We start from the raw sequence: 16,160 nt of genomic DNA on the forward strand, positions 1-16,160 counted from the left end.
CGGCTCTTAGGGCCGACTCTTTGAAGTGAACAACGCGAGCCGGATCCTTAATGGGAGTCATGGGGGTTTTTTTTTTTCTTTCTCTCACCCTCTCTCTTGCCCTTTTTTCTGCTTCACTCTGCACGCGAGTCTTGTGCTTTGCGCTGGGAAGAGGGGGCGGTAGTTACACTCGCAGTAGCACAGGAACAGAGCCGGAGAGAAAGAGAGCCAGGGACAATAATGTCACACTAGAAAGGTATAGTAATCATCCACAACTATTTTCAGTTGTGGATGATAACGGATTCAGAAAGCTTATTCCTGCAGGCCCATATGACAGAGAATATGCATCTTCTTTTTGTTTTCATATTTTAATTTATATTTAATTGTGTTGTGGTTTGCAGTGTTTTGTGTTGTTTCACTTTAAATTTGTTTAAAAGGAAAAAGCTGAACATTTAAATAGTTAAAAGTTTAAAATGTAAATAGTTGTTTTTTGTATTATATGATTTATTTATTACATTTTATGTGGAGTGAATAAATAAAGTATATTTATGGTGGCCCTTAGAGACAAAGCACGTACAAACTCCAAAACACATACAAACTCCAAAGCACGTACAAACCCTGAAGCACGTACAAACCCCAAAAGACGTAACAACTCCGAAGCACGTACAAACTCCAAAACACGTAAAAACTCCAAAACACGTACAAACCCCGAAACACGTAAAAATTCCAAAACACATAAAAACTCAGAAGCATGTACAAACTCCGAAGCACATACAAAAGACAACAGAGGTGTTCCAGGATGCTAGGCGCAGTGTTGAGCTTTTGTTACCTAGTGGCTACACAAGCCAGGAAGTATCAACGATCAGATTTGGTGTGTGGTAGTAACAGGTAAATGAACTTTTTTTTTTTTTTATTATTTGAATATATGTGAGTGCTTGTCTATAAATACACAAACAATACACATATGCTTTCAATTGTGTAATTTAAGTGATCTAGGTAGCTCTGTTTAGGAAGTTCAGTTAACGCTAGAAATGTGTTTTGGAGTTTGTATATGCTTTAGAGTTTGTACGTGCTTTGTCTCTAGGGGCCACCGCATATATTTATATATAAACATATATAAATAAAACCACTTTTTTTACATTAGTAATTCCTTTTGTGCATAATTTTATATTATTGTTAATAATAAATTAATTAAAGCAACAAAACAACCTGAAGAGCCGGTTCGGAGCTGAAAGAGCTGGAAATCCCATCACTAGAGGGCACTAATGAATGTTACAGAGGCACATTTGCAACTTAAACACTGTCACAAAGTCGAAAACCAGCGGAGTGCTACACCTCCTGTTGTCAGGCCTGCAGGTTTACTGCGCTGTTCTGTCTTTTGTTGGACAAACTTTTTTTTCGCTGGCACACCTTATCCGGTTGTTCAGTGATGACGCGACGAATCCTACTTCCGGGCCTAAAGTAGTCTGCGTTTAATATGGCTTTTGTGTTGTTAACATGTTTAATGTTATGTATTTTCTTCTATTTGATCTCAAAAAGCTCGTAAAATAGTCAGTGATCCCTGTTGACCTCCCTCGGCTTTTATTACCGCTAATCATTTATTTAAGCTCAGTTTTTAAAACCTTAGGATGTAACTACAGCCCAGCCCATGCAGCAGTATATGAATGACTAACCTCGTATTGTGGATGGATTATCTCAGTTGTTCTCCTGGCTGAAGTTTGGTCCTTTTACAGCATCCTGCCATGCAATTACATTTGTTCCTGACCACCGAGAACACTCACATAAACTTTTATCAAGAGGAAAAAAAGTTAGCTTGTTTATATTATGCTAACATAGCTGTGTCGCAAGCGGTCACGTAGCACATCATTATATACCAGCTAGCCAAACTTCAGTAACCTTACAAACGTCACTGCTGTTTAGCTTTCTGTCTTCATTTATGCTGGAAGTGATAGCAGAGCTGTACGTTTTAATTTGTTTCCAAAACCCCGCAGTCAGGACATGCTATATTGTATTTAGATAGAAGCTAGCGAGCTAACTCCCTGCTAACTTCTAACTCCGTTAAATGTCATAAATTCAGTTTTCATGGATGCCTGAATGTTAAACTCAATTGTTACACCTGGTAGAGCAGAACGCTGATCATTTTATTAAAGATGAAAGACTTTAGACAGTTTTTCAACTCTCAGTAATGCCATAGTGATCGTTTGATATATGGACCTGCAGCGGAGTTTAGGTCCAGACACGGCTAGTGACGTCAGACTGAACAACCGGATTGCAACACCTGATTGTTCTCTCATTTTAGTTTTAGTAATATTTTTAAATGGTTGTGCAAAATGAAAAAAACTGCAGGTGTATTGGCTGCATTTTTAGATAAATAGTTGTATATGTTTACAAAATGTACATTTTATATTTGCATTGCAAGTTATAAAAATTCACTCAACATGTCTGTGGGGGTTTTTTTTACAGTAAAAAATACTACTAGGATTTTAAGTTCTTTGTGTGATTTCAGATCAGTAATACTAATGCAATATGTCAGTGAAAAAAACAACTGAATTCAATTGAGCTGAAAAGAATGATACCAAACAAGGTAAGGGGAAAAGAAACCAAAATGAAACAATTTGAGAGTGAACTACAAGCGTAAACTCAAAAGGAATCAAAAATGGCCGGTTGTATTACAGACCTTAGTGGGTTAATCCAACAAATCATGGAAAATTAGGTTTAAATTTTTGTTCATGACAGTGCAGATTTCTGACATTTTGTGTAATTTAAGCATGTAACAATGTGATTGTTTTCTAACAAAAAAACAGTGTGAAACCTAAGTTAGACTTGTGTTTGTAACTGAACTGCCCCATGTTGTGTAGCTTTCTGGATTTTATAGTTATTGGGCTACGTATTTATTTATTATACAGGCTATACAGTACATAAGATCAAAACTCACATGTTTTATGTAACTAAAGTGTGTAATTATGTGGGCTACAGACAATAATTAAGTTATAGACTATATTTATATGAAAAACGTGTATACTTACTGCATTTGAATCATTATAATCATATATAACCACCTGCATATGTATTTGAAAAAAAAAAGGGGCTTTGATTTTGCCACGCCATTTGATTTCTTTGCCACCCTCATGCCACCCTAAGAAAATTTCTCTGGATCCACCCCTGGCAGGGAAATACAATGCCTGTGGTTTAACAAAACGGGAGAAGTGTGAATCGTGATCAAATTATAGTGGCAACAACAGCCTTTTTTTTTTCATTTTTTTTTCATCAAAACGTTAAAGCTGACTTAAATTATTCTAAATACTAAAGCTGACTTTAGATTTTTTAAGGCTCAAAGTCAGATGCTGACTTTTAGAGAAGTGACTGATTCTAAATTTCATATAATATTTTCTTCTCTTAAACATTCAAGAGCAAAGGATGTATATTGGATGAATGAAGCATTGATAGAGTCAATAGGGTCAAATATATTAGAAACAATTTAACGACTAAAGCCTCAAAAATGTAAATCAATGCCATGATTCCCTGTCATATGAACTATTCTCTCACTAACACAAGCTGGACTACAGTCAATAAAAAGACTTTAAGCAGGCCTTGAAATTGTTGCATAAAAAGTCAAATTTGTTTCATCATTACAAAAATTTAAACAAGATATGATTTATTAAATTTACAGATATTCTATATGGTCTAAAAAAAGAACATAAAAAACTCTCAACTTTCACCAAAATCAAAATAATCTACATTTAACAGAGCACCTTCTAGGGGGAACAGTAGAACAGCCCTCAGGAAAAGTACTATCAGGTGGCACATACACCCACAGAAATAAAGAACATGACATGCTTTACTTCTTTCTTTAAATCTATAAAATATGTGTGTTATGTTAATTACATTTCTGTCTTCGATCAAACCGCCAGGAACTACAGACAAAAAATAGCTTGTGTGGCTAAATCTGGCATATTTTCATGATAAATTTAAGCGCTCATGTCAATTTCAAACAATAATAAACATAAATCAGAATTTGTACATACCTTACAATGAATCATGAATCAGCCTTAGCTGTACTTTTTTGCCAACGTGCCAAACATAAAAATGGTGAAGGTGATAAACATTACACTTGCTTATCAGCACACTGTCACTGTTACTATGGCAGCATTCATAGTAGCTGAAAACACTGCTGTGAGCTCCACATCAAGCTTCACATTGACTAAAATGGCTATTGACTATTGTCATGGTCTCACAAATGTAGCAATCTCAGGAGAACTATTTCATTCATACATTAACAGGGAAACAAGACCAAGCTCCTCATACTCATAATGAACTCATGAAATCTCACAATGATCTGGCTTAATGTCTGTGGAGAATTACAAAGTCTTACTTGGAAAATATTTTGCACAATTGCCTCACCACGCAGCAACAACAACAGAAAAAAAACATAGTTTGATCATTTAAAAATTTAAACAGTTTCTAAGGAGCAGACAGTCATGCAGTAATGAGTCATCCCATCTTCTGTATCCCAGCTTGCCTCCTGTCAGTTTCCTCCTGTCCTAGTTTGTACTTTTCTTGTTACTTAGGCGTTTAGTTATAAACTATATGTTGTTTAATGCCTTCTTACTCAAAAGACATCAAAAATAAAAGTTATTATGACCAAAATTGTTTACCTGTTGTCTGTACACGGTTTCATCTTGCTGAAATTTCTCTTTTCTAAAATAGGACTTCTTCTTTTGTTCTGACAAAGTTGTTTTCTAAAATCTGTCTCATTAACACAGAGAGCTTCTTTTCTGTCTTTAGTTCCCTTCTTTGTAAAATTAGTGACATTATCTTCTGATGCACGCTGAGCGCTGACAGTCTGATGACAAGCAACGACAGCGATGAGTATAGCAGGAAAGCACAAGGTACTTTGTCTTAATGAGCTGCCATGCAGTTTGAGCTCCCCTCCACCTGTGATACGAGTTATCTCTCTCATCTCCTTATTCATCATAAGACTGATGTCTGTGTGTGCCTGTCTCTTTTGTCTACCTTTATGCTTATGTTCATATTCCAGTACTTCTTTAGCACTCATCTGCTTTGTTAAGAGGCTGAGGAAAGTCTTTCAACTATGGCAAATCATTTTAACCTGTTTAAAATTGAAAAGTTAAATAGAAAGTCCCCTTTGCCCCATGAGTTTACAGAACTTCAGCTGAGGACTCAGTTTAAAGTGTTTAGTAGTGATGTGCGGATCGATCCTGAAATATCGATTCCTCCGATACCAATCATTTATGTTCTAGAATCGATTCTCACATTAAAATATCGATATTTTAGTAATTTAGGGTAAATTTGTAGTTTATCATTAACAGGGACACAATGGAAAGAAACTATAACATTCGGATTGTCTACATTCAAAGGAACTACTTCCTCTTCCGTCTTTCATAGTCATGTGCGAAATACGGCTGTATAAATGTCTCGCAGGCCCTGGCGTGCACACGCACAACAATAGCTGAGCGTAATTGTGTGAACTATTTTACCTCCACAAACAGCTGAGACGTGGTTTGCCATACATGTGGCAAAAAAGTGAGGTGTTGTGGGCATACTTGCCAACCTTGAGAATTAGGGAGACATTCAAAAGGGCTGTTGGGGGGGTGATAAATACATTTTGCAGTGTTTATTTATCGGATAAAATTCTTAAATGTCACCGTTATTATTGGCCGGCCCGGAAACAGCGAGGGAAAATTCAGAGGCTGCTTCCACCTGAGGACCTGGCCTTCGCGGTTTAAAGAAAGCCGGGTAGTACGTAGAGCTGGGCGATAGAACGATAACGATATGTATCGCGATATAACTTTTTCTCGATAGAAAAATTTAACTATCGCGATAGACCTTGCCGCTCTTGTCCTCTTAATAAAAAAATAAAAATAAAAAAAAGAACGGCCAATCCTAATTAAGTAGCGCAGAGCCGAACCAATCACAGCTGCAGCATTACGTCACGTGACTTGTTACGTACAGCACAAGTGCCAAGCTGCACATGTGTACTGTATTTGTTTGGGAAGCAGCCAGCCACCGTACCGCCCGGGTAATGGAGGAAATGAGTGTGCCGACTAGAAAAATCAACCGAGCGTGACCGAAGGTTACCGAAGAGAAAACAGATGATGGTTCCAACGCCGGAGAGATTGTCGAACGGAACAGCCATAGAAGTTCCGTAGTGTGAAGGTATTTCGGCTATTTCAAGTCTGACAAAAAACAGAGTAGCGTGCACTGTAATTTGTGCTGAAAGCAAGTCTGGAAATACAATAAACTGGTGCATGCGCTACGTCCACACGTACCCGGGTATTTTTGAAAATGCAGATTTTGCTATGCGTTTGCACCTTTTGTCCACACGTAAACGGCGTTTTTGGTCACTGAAAACGAAGATTTTGAAAAACTCCGGCCAGGGTGGATATTTTTGAAAACTCCGTTTTTGCATTTACGTGTGGACTAGAAAAACGGAGAAAACGCAGCGTCAAAGGTGTGCGCATTTTTTGACGTCACACTGTGCGCCACGTTATTGTTTCGGTGAAATGAATTTCTACAATACCGTTACTGTTAATTCTACTCTCTGCAGTGTTTAAATGCTTACATATACACACAGTTACTGTCCCTCCACACATACGACTCGGTTCTGCTTCTATGCCCCAGCTTTGTTTACTTTTTCCCACCGAGGCTTCTAGACTTCTGATTGGCCAACATTTCTGCACGGTTAGGAATCGAGCGCCACCTGCTGCTTTGGCATGTTCATAGCAGCGTTTTCCTTCATTTCCCCCTTTATGTGTGGACGGGATTATTTTTTAAAACGAAAACGGAAAATCTCTGTTTTCAAAAATACCCGTGTACGTGTGGACGTAGCCTCAGTCTCTGACTGGAAGCGCTAATTCGTCATTCGGCTTTTGTCAGACTAAAGTAACTGTTAAAACTGTTTGAAAAGCTAAGCTATACAACAAGGAGAGATTGAGAATTTCCTTTTAGTTCTCAGTTTATTTGATATTGACAAAAGTTAGTTTTGTCTGTTCTTCTGTAAAACAAACTAAGATTTATTTTTAGAATTAATATTTTGTTTCTAAGTGGAATTGACAATTTAGTAGTCTGTTTCGTTTGTTCTATTTTGAAACTTAAACGCTTTAGCGGCTGCCTTTTGTGTAGTTTGCAATATTTGCCTTTATTTATCTGAAAAAGTTTCATGTTCCTTAAGTACATCTACCCTGTTGAACTTATTATGGGAAATAAATATTTAAATAAAAACAAGCTGCTGATTATTTCACATTTTACTTGTGAGCAACAGCACATTTAAATCTTACAAATATAGTTATTTGGCTTATATCGTGATAGATATCGTGATCGCCTGAAATGAAAAAAACATATCGTGATATGAAAATCTTATATCGCCCAGCTCTAGTAGTACGTCATGAGCTCCCTTGGTGGAATGAAACTCTGTCGTCTGCTCCTTGCTATCTAAAATATAACCGGGTGCTGGCGTAAACTCTAGACCGTCTCACACTTCTTTTTAATCAGTTATTCAGCTGTGTGAAAAACCCGGAGGAACCCTCCCGAGGGATTAATAAAGTTAAATTTAATTTAATCTAATAACTTTAATCTCAGCAAAACCGATTTACTCACGAACAAATAAAACACTGAAAAAGCCAAACAATAAAATTTTTAAGTTATCAAAGTGACTTCTATATCATGTTTAACCCGAGTAGCGAAAGACCGCGGGGGTTTGAAAACGATGTGTCGATCGTCTCAGATATTTGAAGTTTACACAGCTACATTCTCACCTGAAAATATGTTTAAAATAAAGTTTTTTTGCAACCCAGAAAGAGAAATAAGAGTCATATTAAAACTAAGTAGCTGCCGTCATTGTTGTAAACTGGAATTGGCTGGGCCACGCTATGAATTCTGCGATATGGTTTTTCAATTTTGTTGTCTGGGTGGAAAATCGGGAGAAATCCGGGAGATTTTCGGGAGGGGCACTGAAATTCGGGATTCTCCCGGAAAAATCGGCAGGGTTGGCATGTATGGTTGTGGCAACATCACTAACCTTGTCAAACACCTCAGAGTAAATCATATCACAGAATATGACGAGCGTATGTTGAGGCGAAATGAAGAGAAGGACAGGGACAGGTGCTGCTAGGGCGAGACAGACGTCTCTCACGGAGTCCTTTAGTGCTGCAGGCAGGCAGGTGTTCAAATAGCGCACAACTTCAGGTTTTTTTATTTCTATATGATGAACTCTGCATTATTAAGTGATAAGAACAAGTAATCTGATGTCCTGTAATCATTATGATGCTATAATTTGAGATACAATAAATAAAATAAGTTTTTGTACAAAGTATCGTATCGGATCACCACCCTGAATATTACTTGGTATTGGATCGGAAAGGAAATCACTGGTATCGCACATCACTAGTGTTTAGCTGTGAAATCTAAAACTAGCTTAGCTGATGGTGCCTTTATTGAAGCATAATTTTTTAGTATTAAATTAATTAACATTTGAAGGCTTTATTTTAGAACAGGGGTGTCAAACTCAAATACACAGTGAGCCAAAATTCAAAACTGGAACAAGGTTGCGGGCTAACATTAATATTTACTGGAAAAAAAAAAAAAAAAAAAAAAAAATCTTCCTCCAGATTTAAGAATGAATCTCTTCTTATGGACTCAAACAAGTTTTGCTGAAAAACTGAATATGGAACAATTAAAGCTTAATACTAAACAATATATATATTAGCTGTATAATACCAGTAGTGTCACAATCTGAGGAGGCAGACCGTGCGGTGGTGTGTGTGGTGGACCCAGGTGCGAACACACGAGAGTAGACTGGAGTAAACTTAACTGAAAGCGAGCCTTTATTGTGGCCGGTGACAAGGAGTGCAGATAAGGCAGAAACGCAGTGACAAACTAAATTATGACTAAACTGGGAAAGTAAAACTAGGAAAAACTATGAAGACACAGGAAACCATAACTATGAATACTAAGACTGGCTGTGACAACATGGAGGGTGGGAACACAGATGACACGACACAGACTACATGAAACACAGAGACTAAATACACATCAGGGATGATCAGGGGAAGTGGCCACACATGGGAGCACAGCTGACACACATGAACCTAACGACAGGACAGGAGAGGTGAAACTAAATACACTGACATTGAATACAGACTTTCAAAGTAAAACAGGAAACATGGAGATTAGACATGACATGAACTAACATAACCACGCAGACATGACGCATGAACCAGGGAGACTTAGTACAGGGGGAGATGACTTAAACAACTAAGGAACAAGATTATACAGCAATCTAGAAATTAACTAGGTGAGCTAAACTAGGGCACAAATGAATACAAAAGATACATATAAGAACTCAAACACTGGGTCACAGACCCAGCCCATGACAAGTAGGCCAGCTCTAATAATTTAGCATTGGCTTCGCGGGCTAAATGTAATTAAGCGGAGTTTGACACCTATGTTTTAGAAGAACAAGAACAAAAGTTATTTAGTTTAAAAACATAAAAGTTTTTTTTCTTTATTATAAAACTGTGGAAAAGTCTTTAACCAACACTCATTCATTTATATTTTCTTACATTTCCAACCTGTCTTGAGCGATAGTTTTCCAAGATTTTCCAAGACGTCTTTCAAAGCTTTCTTTGGACACCGGCATGTTTCAGAGCAGTATCTGACAGTCATGTCCTTAAGAACTCCTTCAAAGACCTGATGACTGTCAATAATCCATTCTCAAAAGGTAACAGAGAAAATTACACAAGAACTGGTCCAGAAATTAGTGTCCAACGAGTCACAGTGGAATAAAAAAATAAAAATAAAAAAAATTGATTGGAACTAGAAAGTGCATTTTCTGAAGAAACTGCAGTGTGAATGCTGAAATCTGAAGGTATGCACTGAAATGAATTAATTGCTGAATTTTAAGTTAAAAATGTTGAATGAGATGGAAAAAAAAAAATTCTCATCTGAAAACAAAAGTGCAGAACTGTTGAAAGTTGAATAGTTAGAAAGTAGGTACCTTAAAGTACCTTAAGTAGTACCTTAAAGTTTTTTTAAGGTACAGTAGAAAAGCATATAAAGATGATCACATCTTTATATGCTTTTCTACTGTACCTTAAAAAAAAAAAAAACCCTGACTAATAACAAAAGAATACATCTGAATGCATATTGAAATATTCTTTTTATCACTACAAAAGTGGGATTATTCATTTTAAGTGTCTAAACTCAAGAATCTTACATTCTTGAAAGAAAAACCAGAACATCTTGACGTCTACTCTGATCTGCTGGGTGTGTAGATCAGTGACTTCTTGTCAGGCAGGAAGTCAGTAAAATAAGGCTGAAGCGATGGACAGCAGCCTCTTGCCAGAGAACAGTGTGAAAAACAGTCTGTGTGGGGTCATCAACATCTTCTTAGCAGCGATCATGGCACAATGCAGTCTGCTTTTACTAAACTAATTCACTGAAACACAAACAAACACTCTGAAGAGTGATGACTTGGAAACCAATACAGACTCAAGATGCTTCTAATAACAGTAAAAACAAGGAACTTCGCTCAAAACAGGAATGCAATCACAGTAAAAACTTTTATTCTCCTCCTCATCTTTCTCCATTTTCTTCAGTTGGAATTTACTAATTTAGTGTTGCCCCCTCAAATCATTTGAAGTAAATGTAAATAAATTTTTTAATTAAATTAAATAAGACTCTCCAAGTTTGCAAAGCATTTAAAACATTCAGGATTAACAAACCACCACAAAACACTGAACTAATTAACTGATTTTTTTTTTCTTCAACCTATTTAATTTTCATCTTTAACTAATTACTTAAAGATAAACAAAAGATTAAAAAAATACATTAGATAAATAACTAAATAAATAGAAATGCTGGGAAAATAATAAAGGACGTTACTCCTCTGGCATCAGAATGTCTGTTACGGTGCCGTGTTCGTAATTTAGCAGGATCACTGAAGGGAGGATGTCTGGGAACACCTTTAGCCATACAGCAGATGACAATATGTGGAATGTCATCGGAGTCCAGGACCTCTTGGTCTTGGCCAATGGTTCTGTAACCTCTCGGTTTAATCTCATGGATCCCACTTCCAGGCTGTAGATAATAAAAAAAAAGAAAAGAAAAAGAACTTCATGGCCAGTTTAAGACCAGTACTAAAAGCATGAAGACACTGCATAAAGTAATTTACCGACCTTAACCACAGTAAATGCTGATGTGTGAAGTGCAAAGCCATATGAGTGCGAGTTGTTTCCTTTCAAATGAGTGATCTCTACAGGTGATCCAATATTGCCCCCGTTCCCTTTCAGTTTTTTTTCAAGGGTTCCATCTAAATGTGACAGAGAAGGACAATTATTTTAAAAAAATGGACACAAATCTGCATATTGCAGCAGATAACCGTGTCCCATTTTAACTTGTATATAGTTAAAATTTCGCTCTCCATGCTTTAAATCTCAAAAGAACTATCCTCTTTCTGTTGTCATACTCTGATTTTCATTTATATGATTTTTGTTTTGAAAGTGCCCTAAAATTGGTGTGTTCGCTTTAACTTGGAACAGTAAAAACAAAACGTATAAAACCTTAAGCTACATCTAAATGTGTTAGTAGTAAATTAATGTGGGGAAACTTACTGTTATGGCAAATGCAGATGGACCCAGGGAGCAGAACGCACGGAGGCAGAGTTGCTGTGAAGACAGTTTATTTACAGCGATGGGGAGGTATTAACAAGGACAAAGTATATACAACAGCGTATGAATGGGGACGCAGAGCCAGGACGTGCAGGTGACGGAAACACACACAAGTAATGCACTCGATCTAAAAAAAGGAAGAGGGACGTGAGAATTAGGAGGGCCTTGCCCGATAACCGAGAAAAGCTTAAAGTAAACTTTACAGAGAGTTGGAGAGCTTACTTGGTACTGTTTATTGCCAAAACCTCCAGACAGAAAACAAACCAGACGAGGCGAAATCCTAGGGAGGAAACAAAACTCCTTACAGTCACCAGAAATAATCCAACGGCTCCAGCAGGCAGGGGCAGAATTACAGACTCTCCAAAAACTTCTGTCACGTAGCTCCTAAAGAACACTTCAGAAGAATGCATCTGATGAGTAACAGGTGTGCCAGGTTCAATGACTTACTGCCCCGCCTACCTATACTAAAAGGGAGGCACCCAAAAACACATACAGACAAAAACACCACATAACCAGAACCCAACTCCTAACACTTACAGCTGTTACCCATCCCTTCACTGTCACATACATCATCTGTGACTGGCTGATGTTGGTTAGTGAGATCGAGGTGGTAGGTGGCTCCAGAAGCAGCCTTGCTTCGTCCTCCAGCTGCTGACTGATCTCGATGGGCACACTGACTTACACTGCCGTGTCCTTACTGGAAAGCATTGTTCTTGTGCTTCCAAATGTGGTCATTCTAAAATTTCTAATTGTATAGGTTTTACCCTCTTTAATTTGGGAGGCCAAGCTTTCAAATATAACAAATCTGAACACATTTGTCCCGTCACATACTGCCGCACTTGTATTATTGTGGACAGCTTTGGGCCTTGCACTTCCATCAGAGAAATGCCAGCCAGTGACTTTAGGGGTTTCTTTAAGATACACCACTTTCACCGTTAGGGGTGGCAGCCTCTTGTATGGCTCACTGGTATTGCGATGAGGTTTTGATGAAGCCATTCTGAAATTACACACACAAACACACCCGCACACAGAGAGAGAGTTTTACGAGACACGATAATGTCCATTCGATTAAATAGGACAAACACAAAAACCTGATGTTTTATATATTTCCCTTGAGCCTGTGAATTAAAAATAATCTTGATGTTTGTGTAGGCCCTCGGTCATCTTATGCATGTTAGTGTTAAAAACGTGAAAGAAGGGAAGGTCTTGATAGGTTAAAGAAGTCCAATCATATTCTTTTAAGCTCTTAAGACGTCTTTCTTGATATCACACACTCCGTGCAGTAGGAGGTGCCACATATTTTTAACTCTGAATTCATGCATGCCAGGAACAGAGTAAGTGCTGCAGCTTCGGATCCCACGGAGTCACGGGGAGCTCATAACATGGCACGGGGCAACTGAGAGAAAATTGTAAACCCGAACATGCATGTAAGACTTATACGTTTTTCAATGCTCTCTGTGTTAATAACTTGTAATGTAAACGTCACAGTTAATTAGCCAAGAGTGTACAAAGAGTACATGAATGCAAGAGTGTAAAACTGTGTGGCTAGCGGTCAGTGTACCTGCTACGGTGCAGCAAAGATGTGAAATTCGCACAGGTGCTTATGGCTTAGTTAACATAAGCAGAGCCCTTATAATTAAGAAGTATGTCACATTGTGTTATTTGTATGCTAAGAATATCTGTTAAAAGGCATATAGCCTTCTGTAGTCTACATCACCGTTTTATGTTCTGGTCTTTGCATACATCACGATAACTGAAAAAAAATGAAAAGGAAAAAAGTGGCTAATGTTTAAAAAAAAAACAGTAAAAAGTTCTAAGGTAGAACTGCACAGGCTTCAGTTCATAGGTACAAGAGGGTGATATCTCAATCCCTTCATAAGAATCTTGGAGCCTCTTAATCATGTCACTGAGGAGTGAGAATTTCACCATCACTGCTGTACCACGATTACGTGACCATAGTGGTAGAGGAAGACCACTGGGTGTTCTGGAGTGTGGATCAAAGAAACCATATTTGCCTGAATTGGATCTGAACACTGCGATACACAATCCACTCATAATCAGTAAGGCATACTGCACATCTGACAACAGGCAGCTCAGTCCTGCTTCTAAGATCAGAAATGTATCTACTGTTTCCTCTGGAGGTTCTTCATATGTCCCATACCGGGAAGGCTGTGTCATGTCAACATGATATATAGACCTGCGATCATCAACTTTGTCTGGAAGCTCATCGGTTGCCAAATGAATATTTTTTGGAAATCTTTTCTTGGCCTCTTTGTACATCATATCACCTTTATCCAAGACCAGATTAAGGTCAGCCGTAGTCAAGTTTTCATTCGCATGAATCAAAGCAAGAAATATGAGTGAGTTGCATATGCACTGACTGTTTCTAGAGTCTTCATATTTAGGATGAGCCTGGCTGCACAGACATGTGTTACAGAGGGCTGGTTTTCAAGGTTCACTGTTTCTGCCTATTCCTCTGCGGGGCAACCTGCATATGGCCAATAAAGCATTCATTCATTCATTTACAGCATCAGCATAAGATACCTGTTGTACATGTGCAGGAACATGTTGACCTGCCTGTTTGACACCATCAGCATTGGTCTTTGCAGACACACTGTCTTCTCTGAGGAAAATCACACTCAGCTTGTTCACATGTTGGTACACTGTGAAACTCATGGAAATTCTTCCAGCGAGCGTTATACTTCTGCAAGCCTTAGCATTGCTGCTAGAGTTAACACTGCAGCTAGCGCTAGCAGTGCTAGCTCTCTTGCTGTTAAAAGTGAGCCACACTGGCAATAACAAAGCTCATTTGTTACTTTTGTCTCACTGAACACCAATAACTATCACAGGAATACTCTTCTTGGCAGGTAACAACTGCTAAGACATTATAGCTAGCGTTAGCATTGTTGCTAGCATTAGCATTGTTGCTAATGTTAGCACTGTTGCTAACATTGCTAACGTTAGCACTGCTGCTAACAATAAATTTTATAAACCTAAGTCATAGAAACGTCATTCTTTTTTAATCTTTCTTTTTTCTTTTAACTTTGCTGAACTTTAAAAGGACTTGTCATGTGAGTTTAAATGTCAGACATGTATTTTTACCAACACAAAAATAAAACAGTCCAGCACTGAGTGTATTGTACTTACCACAGCAGAGAGCAAAGCGGAATGAGGACAGTTGGGCTCAGTGATGGGTTAAAAACAGATGAGGCGTCCGGGTGGTGCTTGGAAATTTGAGAGTCAGTTTGAATACCAATCAATAATGGCATCTGTGTGTATTTATGGTCGTGTCCAAATTCATGGGCTGAAGAACAATACTGTGAATGCTTTTCAAGCATTCAAACTAATTATGAATGCAGAAAAGTAATATCAGGTTTTGGATCCACCATGCATTACCATCTGCAAAGTGTCTGATTGGCAGTGGCACCGCTAATTCAGTAAAATTGTACCTGGATAAAAAACACACAACAGAACACAAGAGTCATGGATTGGACTCCCCAGAGCACAGACCTCAACTCTTGTGTATTGTATTTTCATGTATGTTTGCACCTTTTACCCAACAACATATAAATAAATGAGGGGTCACATGAAGACTTTTTCACAGTACTTTATATATGCGCATTAAGGAAAAACTCTTTATGCGTTACACTGTGGTAATAAATAGTTGTTGTTTGTTTTTTTTTCCATTTGCACCATCCTCCATCTGTAACCAGGTGTTCCACCTCTGGAAAAGCAGACTCGTGAAATAAGTGACCTTGTCTCATATGGCCAACATCATCAGGACTGTGCCATAGAGGTCCACTAATGCACATTAATCCTCCAACACAATGACCCCAATCCCTTAAATCTGTCAACAGGGAGCTGATGCTCCAGATTACAGATCGAGCTGTAATGATACTAAGGAACTCCTGTCTCGTTTGAAAATTCACACACAATTTATGATTTACAAACTTCATTATATGCATTAGTAATGGCTGCTGTGCGTCTGGATCTCAGTGGATTACCGTACTGCCAGTATAAAGTGGCTGGGATTATACTTTATAATGCTGTTTTCCAACCGCTCCTTTTTCAGCAAAATCTTGTATGAAGAGTATGAGTAACTGAAATCCTCTCTCAAAACTGTGATAAAGCCAAACATTTCACGCTGACATCATCTAAATGGCATTTAGTTTATATGTAGGAGACCGAGATTGGATGAATCTGACAGCAAAAAGGTTTCCAAAAAGCCACAGCATTTCAGTGGAAAAGCACGGTGAGACATATTTTGTTATTGTTGTCACACAAACTGTGCAGCTTTTATATCTTAATCAGTTCTGTGTCTGAACTTTTGAGTTCGGAATTCTGCCCTGTTTGATACAGAAGGTCCACAATCAAAGATGCTCAGCTATGATCCAGCACAGAGACAGCTTTAAATCACCGCTTATCTCTGTTTGTTTACTTTTTCTACTGTTGCTGGACAGATAAATCGACTGGAAAGGAGAGACGGGTTGTGCA

At 38.1% G+C, this 16,160-nt stretch overlaps 1 long non-coding RNA gene across 2 annotated transcripts; it reads right to left on the reverse strand.

Moving 5' to 3' along the window:
• Nucleotides 1-8,799: 8,799 nt before the first annotated feature.
• On the reverse strand, nucleotides 8,800-14,937 carry LOC113025864 (uncharacterized). 2 transcript variants are annotated; one of them, XR_003272838.2, is made up of 4 exons: nucleotides 11,889-14,934; nucleotides 11,610-11,793; nucleotides 11,175-11,308; nucleotides 8,800-11,076 (listed from the first exon to the last, which is right to left on the reverse strand). It is a non-coding gene; the product is annotated as an uncharacterized LOC113025864 (long non-coding RNA). The 2 variants fall into 2 exon arrangements; XR_013910429.1 differs by having other exon boundaries at nucleotides 8,800-11,308; nucleotides 11,889-14,937.
• Nucleotides 14,938-16,160: the final 1,223 nt, after the last annotated feature.

Source organism: Astatotilapia calliptera, chromosome 7 (assembly GCF_964374335.1).
Source record: "Astatotilapia calliptera chromosome 7, fAstCal68.1, whole genome shotgun sequence".
Classification (NCBI taxonomy): domain Eukaryota; kingdom Metazoa; phylum Chordata; class Actinopteri; order Cichliformes; family Cichlidae; genus Astatotilapia; species Astatotilapia calliptera.